This window comes from Mytilus galloprovincialis, chromosome 2, assembly GCF_965363235.1.
Source record: "Mytilus galloprovincialis chromosome 2, xbMytGall1.hap1.1, whole genome shotgun sequence".
Lineage (NCBI taxonomy): Eukaryota > Metazoa > Mollusca > Bivalvia > Mytilida > Mytilidae > Mytilus > Mytilus galloprovincialis.
This window is the reverse complement of record NC_134839.1, coordinates 20,333,100-20,343,663: the sequence shown is the minus strand read 5'-3', so window position 1 is coordinate 20,343,663 and position 10,564 is coordinate 20,333,100.

The window sequence follows — 10,564 nt, the reverse complement described above, 5'->3', positions numbered from 1 at the left end:
ACACAATCCCCATTTCCAATTCTCAATTTTGTGCTTGATTACTTTTATATTGATTTTATATTTGGAATCTTTTTTTTACAATTTATTTTGCTAATTCTGTGTACCGGTATATAGTATGAGAACAGATTTTCTAAGTACTGCGCAACAACACAGTGTATTGCACAACAGCAAGGAATCTTAATTTGAAAATAAATTAAAATCAATTTCATGTTCGTTGACTACATTTATTCTGTGTCAGATCTTATAATGTGCCAAATATTTAATTACAGTCCAAATTCAGACCTGTTTCAAGTTTGAATATTGAACATATTTGTCCCAACTGTTCAGGGTTTGACCTCTGTGGTCGTATTCAGCTGCGCTCGGTGAAGCATACTTTGATTATTACTTTGTTAAAAAAATGAAAATTTCTAGTCTTGAAAACGCTGTCGACTCAAGTGCACTAACCATTATTGCATGTACCATTCCCCCTGGCACCCAAAGCATCTACTGGAATGTATCGGTCAATGTGGATTTGTTTTTCTATATAATTTATCTTAAACCGTATCTCTAGATCTCTCTAAAATGATATACATCAGTGTAAGTAAAAGTAGAAAAAAATCGATATCAATTATTACAACTTGAAAAAAGAATTTACTATGGAGCTCATGTTGTATTACTTTATGTTGATAAATTTTCAATAATGTGTGTAATCACTGATTATTTAATCGTGAGTTAAAAAAAATACGGAATTTCAATGCCATCAATGTCTCAGGATTTGTAACTATCTTAGAACGTCAAATGTTTGCGTGGGTGTTATCACGTCGCTTTTGTACAAATTGAATATTGATTAGACGCTATTTTGTAAATCCTGAGTTGACATGAATATCAATAATGTGGTCATTTTTATAAATTTCCTGTATACAAAACTTTGAACTTTTTGAAAAACTAAGGATTTTCTTATCCCAGGCATAGATAACCTTAGCCGTATTTGGCACAACTTTTTAGAATTTTGGATCCTCAATGCTCTTCAACTTTGTACTTGTTTGGGTTTATAAATATTTTTGATTTGAGCGTCACTGATGAGTCTTATGTAGACGAAACGCGCGTCTGGCGTACTAAATTATAATCCTGGTACCTATTGATAGACAAGACAATTCACATGAGGTTTGTTTATATAATCTATTAAGCAATGAAGTCGGGTAAAATCAAAAGTTATCATTTAAAATTTACATAGATCTAATTTTGTTGCATGAGTTCAAAATATTTTTGCAACATAATGATAATCAATGCTTATATATGAGATGTATCGTTTTGAATTTTACAAGCCCCGGGACAGCAAAACGTTTAAACAGAGTTGCATAAATCCATAGTCTGACCGTTGGTATAATTATTTTTAATTTATCTGAAAGGATGCGTTTCCTAGTAACTTTTATCTCAAAGGAAGCGTTTCCAAACTCTGAAAGGAAGAGTTTTGGTCGATGTTAACAAAAACATCATTTTTTGCATGAAGGAAAGCGTTAGAAATATTATAATATATACAAAATGAAATATCCAAACTTTTATAATCTTATTAATTGTATATTGTGTTAAAAGGTTAAATGTTCTTGCATTCGTTACTTTTATTTTTGATAAACTTGTACTCGTCGACGCTGTTGTAGTGTAAACCCGTATTCTTTCTGTAATCGATTGTAGACATTAGAAAATCTTATTTTGGGTTCTTGTTTATGTACTTTGTTCCGTCACCTATCAATTCTTTCAAGAATATTAGTATTTCAGAACTAATGAAACGCATGCAATGATTCATTTTCAACACTTTGTTTAAGAGAACGCCATGTTTACTGCACTGTGACAAAATTTCCAATGACGCAGCCTGTGACGCCAATTGTGATTCGACGCGATACAAATAAAAACCCAAATATATTTGATTGTCAATTAAAGACGCCCATTACAGGCACAATAATGAATACAATTAAATCAATGATGACAATGAAAAGAAAAGAAAGACATACTAATGTATATTAATAAAACAATGTATCATGTTTCAACTTTGACAAACACAGTGATCCTAAAAAAATATAGGAAACTGAATTTAAATGTTCTGTTTTTTCCCCTTGTGCTTTTTAATCATACAATAAGCTAAAATTTCAAATATCTAAATTTTGCCTCCGTCTTTTTGACAGTAAAATATATAACTTTGCTAAGTTTCTAATAGTTGTTTTCGAGCAATACAATATTTCGTTGGTTATTTTCTCTTTTATTGTAGTGATTTTTATTTTTCCTATAAATCATCCTTTAAAAAAATAACGCACTTTTTGTTTTTGATACTGTCTGACTGAGATAAAGGATACAACAGATACAGTTAAGTCGGCCTCATATCTCGACTTAAATCTAGAAATTGACAATGAAGGTCGGTTGAAAACAAAACTTTACGACAAAAGAGATGATTTCAGCTTTCCAATTGTGAACTTTCCATTTCTAAGTAGCATCATTTCAACAGCACCTGCATACAGGGTATATATCTCCCAATTGATACGATATTCCCGTGCTTAGATTTCCTATCATGACTTTCTTGTTAGAGGGTTGCTGCTCACAAGGAAGCTATTGTTCCAAGTTGAAATCATTCCTTCGTAAATTTTACGGACGCCATCACGAGTGGGTTGACCGTTATGGAATAACCGTTTCACAAAGGATATCGGATATGTTCCTTACGTCGTAACTACAATCCTCATCCCTTTCATGAATTTGACCAACCGAATTAGACTATTTACCGGATTTGTTATTACACAAGCAACACGACGGGTGCTACATGTGGAGCAGGATCTGCTTACCCTTCCGGAGCACCTGAGATCACCCCTAGTTTTTGGTGGGGTTCGTGTTGCTCATTCTTTAATTTTCTATGTTGTGTCATGTGTACTATTGTGTGTCTGTTTGTCTTTTTCATTTTTAGCCATGACATTGTCAATTATTTTCGATTTATGAGTTTGACTGTCCCTCGGGTATCTTTCGTCCCTCTTTTTTAATTACTGTAAAATATCAGGTGATCCCAAATGAGTTCTCTCTTCAGGCTTCTGGTTGAAATCTGGACGAGACATAATTTTCACCAAGAACTATAAGTATACTTATATAATGTTGTTAATTAGACATTCTAATATTGTTCTGTTATATTGGGACTGTCGCTCGTCTGTTTGATTGTATATCAGCACATGTTACATTTTTCTAGCACAAATTCCTTTGATGATTGAACTTCCGATAATTTAGTTTAATTTTTCCGACCATGTTCGGGTACTAGCTTTTTTCGACAATATACCATTACGATATTCTTTTTTTCCTTTGATTTTTCCATATGAAAAGTTACATATTAAGCGTAACTTTATCTACAGCTTGGTATATGCTTTACACTATTAGAGAGGCTTTGCATTTTATTGTGAACTTTGACGCTGGTTTCAATTTCACGCAAATTTTCTGCTTGGTGTTCGTCAATTGTTTTGTAAAGCAACTATCTGTCGTTTACTTGGTTAAGTTTTTTTTTTTGAAAATCCTGTTAGTCTCCAATGCTTTGTGTATCGATTCATTTAATGAGTTTACTGCGGATACTATGACAACACAATGGTATCGACTAACCTTTATGAAGCCACAAAAACACATCTTTTTCCCCGACCTCATGTACTGTTTTAATCTTAAGGAACTGATGATAAAATAAAATTGTGCGGTGTACGTAAATAAGACAGCGACCCAACTACAAAAACCAACGGACACTTAGTGGTCAACATACAGGTCGTTATTTACATTAATTTTATTTCGTCTACTTTTTCTTTATATGTCTTGTTTAATTGCACGGTAGATGCTAGTATCTAAGTATGCAATAAGTTTAGATGCTACGGCAATTCACTTTGATGAAAAGATCTATAGCTACAGCACTTATAAGAAAAAATTTGGTCTAGAAAAAAATATGTCATTCTATTACGATGCCATCAGAAAATCATCACAACCGTCTGCAGATTTTAAAACTATAGCGAAAAACCTATACAGCTGTTTAATCGACTACCTTAAATATCAATAAATGCTGTTTTCTTTTCTGGTTCTAATATCTTATTGATGTTGGCGAAGATTGTCATCTAAAAAGACGAGGCAAAGTAGGACTAAGATTAAAAAAAAACAACAGTCCTGGCATATTTCTGACACTAAAGATGTTGGAAATAACCAAAAAAAGCAAAAAGTTCCCGATGTGGCTTTTCATTGTAACGTCACTTAAGGTGTGACGTTAAATAGAGATCCATACATTGTAGACTCCTTTGTTATTGTTAGCCGTATTGTTGCCCGATTTTCCCACTGAATGATTGATTGATTGATTGATGGTTGGTTGTTAAACGTCCAATGGCAAATATTACATGCATTTTCAGGACGAAAACAAGTTAACAATAAATATAATCGGTAGATTATGCAATAGAGGCCATCCGGGATGATTTTGACTGCCACTGTAAATTAGGGTACATTGGATAGGGACAGAAATTTGCCTTGCAACAGGTTAATTACGGACCCCTCAAAGAGTTGCAAGGGTTACTTACCTTCAAAGAGTGTGGCATTTTCCTTGCACGAGGCATCGGATTTAACGTCCCCATTCTGAGCGGACATGGCTGCAAACTTGATACATGCCGCTCAGCCAAACGAACGCCCCACTTTGGCAAGCGTTTTACTGCCGGTTGGAAGAAGACCAAGTGACCGTATTTCTTTCTCCAGTCACCCTTTGTGCCGTTACTAAGATGGATTTGAAGCTGAAACCCATACTTGCAGGACATTGGAGCGCCGTTCCAAGAATATTTTAGAAAAACAACGAAATTCTGGAGAGCGAAACAGAACTTGTTGATTTCGATGAAGTTCCAAACATTTAGACGTTACGCGCGATGTTCGTACCTCATTGGAAAATCGGTGTAGTTGGCAAGATGCAAGTCCAAAATATATAATTTTGTGATATCATATTCATAACTATTGTAAATATTTTAAAAAATAATGTTTTTAAAATAAAAACGAAAAAAAAAAATTATTGAAACTATCTTTTATGCTGCATGCGACACGCTTCGTTTTTAAAAACCGGCTATGTTTAGGCTGTCCCGCGTAACATATTTCATTTATTGCACCCACTAAACTATGATTTTCGTCTAAACTATTTAATATTTTGAAAAACGGTTTTTTCCATTATTTAACAGAAAGGTTCCTTCAGTCTTTTATGCATTTTTTATGACGTTATGATGACGTCATAGAAAAAAAAGTGTTCCATACTGCAAGGGCAAATCTGTCCCACAGGGAAAAAAATTGGGATTCCAGATTTGAGAATCAAAAAACATTTATCTAAAACGAAAAAATGTTAGTATTTTTTTTTTTACTACATCAATGTTAATTTGCTTAATTTAATGAATTTTAAGACAAATATTCTGAAAAATGATATATGGTAATTTATGAGCGATTTTTCAAAGGCTTACAAGGTTGTCATTTTTTGACGTAAAAACGAACTCGACTGAAATTTACGTCAATTGTTCACTTATCCGAGATCTTATAATTGTAGAATTTTATGATCTTTTAAAATGTTATTTTTCTGAATTTTTCAAAAATCTTAAATGCATAAATTTTCAATAAGTAGTTAAAAAGCACCGTTGATTTTGCGGAGTCGTACAAGAATGTCGCACTGGCTTAAAAACAACGTTTCAGCCGAAGTTTTGGTTAAAACGTTACAAAATATTCGCGACGTTGTGTTACACTTACATGTACGAACATCGCGCGTAACGTGTAAAAGAGGGACGAAAGATACCAAAGGGACAGTCAAACTCATAAATCTAAAACAAACTGACAACGCCATGGCTAAAAATGAAAAAGACAAACAAACAACAGCACACACGACACAACATAGAAAACTAATGCCCGCGTCACACTGTCCCGATTTTTATATACGATGGACACCCGAATGCGAAAATTGTAAGTTCGTACGAAGTTGGTCCCGATCTCGTTAAAATACCAAAAAAGTGACCGAAGCAAGTACGATGAATAACGAAGTCTATACGATGATGCCGAAATTATATACGATAGCAAAAGATGGACATACGAAGGTTAACCGAAGACGGGTATTTAAGCTTCATATCTCAGCCGAAGCCTACACGATGGATCACGAAGGCTACACGAAGGATTACGAAGGCTACACGATGGATTACGATGATGGCGCGATGGCCATACGATGTCTAAAAGATACGAACAGAATTTCGACAACATATCGTTTCTGTACAAGTCTGCCAAGCATGGCGGATAATCGATCTTTTTGTCTAATTCTTATAAAACTTAGTTTATTATCCCCTCGCCTACTACATGTAAGTTGCGTGTAGATAAAATTGTTATGGACACTCTAGAACCAAAATGCTCAAAACTTGGTATGGTGTTACTCGTTAAGAATATCTTAAGCGCTATTGACTTTAAAGTTCAAAGGTCAAGGTCACAGTGGCAGTTGTAATACAAGGCAATATCACCCTTGTGGACACTCTAAAACCAATATGCTTCAAAAGATTTTAACCACATTTGGTATATTGTTCCTCCTTGTAGTGATCTGACATTTTTTACGTTCAAGGCCAAAGGTCAAGGTCATGCAGATGGACATGTTTTTTCTCCTTGAATTAGCATAATACACAGGAAATTGGTTGCTCATTTTTTTACCTGCTGGTTCTAAAGACAATATTAAAGGTGTTTCCAGTTACTGAATGTTTTGGTTGATTTCTAAAAAAATAGTTTATGTATCAAATATGCATATTCAATTTACCATTTTCTGCATGTGTCATATACATTGTACAAATGTAGTGTCCATATTTGTCCCCAATATGTTACATACGAGGGGATGCCACGCTCGGCATTGCCTTGTATGAACCGTAAAATGTGTGCACTAGTCTGAATAATCACCCATAGTTATGCCCATGTTTACTGATCTATCTTAAAGGTAAGGTAATGGGTTCGTTGATCCCTTTTATTAAAAAAGAGCTCTTTCCAGGAGAAAATCATAATAATATAGACAAAAGGAAGGATGTGGGGCAACAAATGCGGCAAAATATGACATATAGAAAACAAAATGGTTATGGAGTAAACATTCGTGTGACAACAACTCAGACGATACATAAAAAATCAGAATAATGAAGAAAAAGTTGGTTTCCCTATATATACGTGTACCTGCAGTGTTGGTGTACGAGGTGCGTTTCTGATTTTCGTTATGTTACTTGAAATGAAAAATTGACAAAAAAAAAAAAAAATTTACTTGTAAAAGTAAATCCTGAGCCTGTAATAGCTGCTCTTCTTGTTCCATTTGAATTAATAGAAACAACGCTGTCGCCTTTCTTGTTCTCATAGAATTATATAATATGAGCTCCATGTTTTGTGAACGTCTTTCTTAACTGTCGTATTAGACTGACCAGTGCATATCGCGCATGGCATTTTTAATGTATTTTAGAGCGAAAATTAACTTTACATTTAGCTGGATTTATTTCCGTCGTAGTTCCATCATGTCGCCTTCGTACTTTTATTCGATGGCAACACGACGGGATTACGAGGTCTTCACGAAGTAGTGTTGCCATCGTAAGACCTTCGGGTATCTTCGTGATTAATTCGTGTAGACATCGTAATGCCAAAACTGCCCGATGGAAACGATGGAAACACGAATGCAATACGATGTGCAAAGATGCATTTCCGGTGACATTACGATGGTGAGGATGGTGATACGAACTCAATACGAACCCTCAACATCGGACGCACCGTCGGGGATTTTTTAACATGTTTAAAAATTTAGAACCCTTCCCGAAGTTGTTACCGAAGGCTAGAAAAAGTGGCCGATGGTTCTACGATGGTTAAAGATGGTACTACGAATAGCCCGATCTGGATACGATCAGTCCCGATTTTGAAAATTTCCATTATCGTGTTGCCATCGGCGTAAAAATCGGGACAGTGTGACGCGGGCATAAAGAATAAACAACACGAACCCCACCAAAAAACTAGGGGTGATCTCAGGTGCTCCGGAAAGGTAAGCAGATCCTGCTCCACATGCGGCACCGGTCGTGTTGCTTATGTGATAACAAATCCGGTAAATAGTCTAATTCGGTAGGTCACATTCAGGAAAGGGAAGGGGATTGTAGTTACGACGTAAGGAACATATCCGATATCATTTGTGATATGGTTATTCCATAACGGTCAACCAACTCGTGATGGCGTAAATGAGGTTGTTAAATTTTATATATGCCTTTTTGTGCTTCTTTATTAAATATTTGTTTATCTTTATTGTGATTAAGATCATGACACAATGTTGACTGCTGTACCCCTTATTTTGACTTGTTTTCCAATTTTGTCTATTTGTGTTGTTCGCGCATCGTTGTCAATAGATGGAATTTGATGCGACTGTCGTGCAAGTGAGAGGTTTAGTGCTATAAAACCAGGTTCAATCCAGCATTTTCTACATAAGAAAATGCCTGTATCAATTCAGAAATATAACAGTTGTTATGTATTCGTTTGATGTGTTTGAGCTTTTGATTTTTGCCATTTGATATCTGGATAAATAAACCAATAAATGATTAATCATAAAGAGACTGAAGTTGTCCATTCGTTTGATGAGTTTTATTATTTGATTAGGGACTTTTGGTGTTGAATTTTCCTCAGAGTTCAGTATTGCATATAGTGGTCAGTAGACCATTACACTTGTATATTTTTCATGCAAAATATACTACACAGTCCTGTGGCATCCTCGGCCCTTTACTGTAAATCCTGTATTCAAAGAGTAGGGGATTTAAGAGTATGTATATTGTTAATAATACTTATTGCATATAATTATGTGTGATAGAATGTTTTTGTTCGACTGAGCGTATAGTTATTTTTGAGTTTAATTGAATATCATTTTCATTTTTTTTTGCTTTATTTGGCACTATGGCATCCTTGGCCTTTTTCCATAATTCCAGCTGCAAAGTTTTCTTTTGAACCAGTAAGGAAGTGTTTTGAATATTATTTTATTTTTGTAAAACATTTATCCATCCAGTAAAAACCAGAAAATAAACGACCAATATAAATAAATAAATTGTCTAATCAGTCATTCTTTTTTCTTTTACAGAAGCAGAAAAACAACGATCCGATGAGTTCTCGGAAGGTGGGTTTCTTCTTAATGTTTGGTCCATCTCTTGTTTGTTTCTTTTTAGATTGGTTATCCTCCTCCATCTGTCTTTTATTTTTATCAACGTTATTTGATATGTTATGGGTTACTGTTCCCCTTTTCTTTTTAGCTTGATTATTTTCTTCCGTCTGTCATCTATTTTTACCAATGTAAGAAAGGTTTCTGTTCCCATCTTCTTTTCTTCCTGTTCCCTCGCGTTCCTTTCGTTCTCGTTAGGCTCACCAAGTACAATCCCTTTCTGTCAGAAATAATAAATTCGTAAAAATAGTAAGAGAAGTTAAGGTGACAAATGATAAATATTGTAATCTAGACTACATTTTTTTAACAACATTATTAAATATTTATTTCAATTAATGGCTTGCTTGTTACAATATTCTTCAGGAGTCCAAGTTCCTCCTGATGTCCACTGTTACAATCCACTTATCACTTAGGGAATTAATTAGTTTTAAAAATCATATTACATCAAATATATATTATACATAATTTCACTCATAATGATCATTCATATGTTTTCTTATGGTTGCTAAAGCATTACTTTTAATTGTCAAACAAGTCATTAAGAAAAACTGAGAAAACATTGACATTTTTTGTTTTTTTGATCTGATATGTAATCACGGGGGGTCAACTTCCTATTATTGGGTATACGGGGATGTGCCAAAAATATGGGTCATAATTTTGCGAGATTTTATATAAAAATGACCCTCCTTTTTAATGAAATCCTATATTAAAATGCATTTACGTTTGATAACTATATATTGATTCGGGGTATGATCTACATATCATATATAAATATGCTATTGAGAATCATACATTATTAATGGTCAACTATCATATTCAATTAAATCAATTCATTTGAAAGTTCACCTTTCAAACAAAGTGCTTTCAAATAAGTTCCCAAATGAACCCCGGTGAGTTAGTGCTTATATAAGCATGGGTCATATTTTAAATATTGTATATAAGTATAGGTCATTCTTTCTTAAATATTTATATAACTATAGGTACTGAATTCCAGTGAATGTTATATTAAAATGGGTACGTTTTTTTAGGCAAAAATGGCACACCCCTACCAAGAAAATATCGAAGTTACCCCCCCGTGTATGTAATAGGTTTTGTAAATTAAAAAACCAACAATTGTTAATAAATAGTTAAAGTCAAAATATTCTTCATCACATGTTTTATAACCAAATACCAAATGTCTTAATTTTATCTTAATAGTAGTTTTACTCTTCTATATATATAGGCGTAAAAAAATTATTTTCACATGTGCAGATATATATATTCATAAAATAATTAGTAAAATAAGTAACAAGTTAACAGTTCCAGTTCAATCGATTTCATCCTTCCATTGGGACTCTTCGTGATAACTGATTAAGCGTCGTTAAGAATGTTACTTTTCCATGTCAGTTTTAA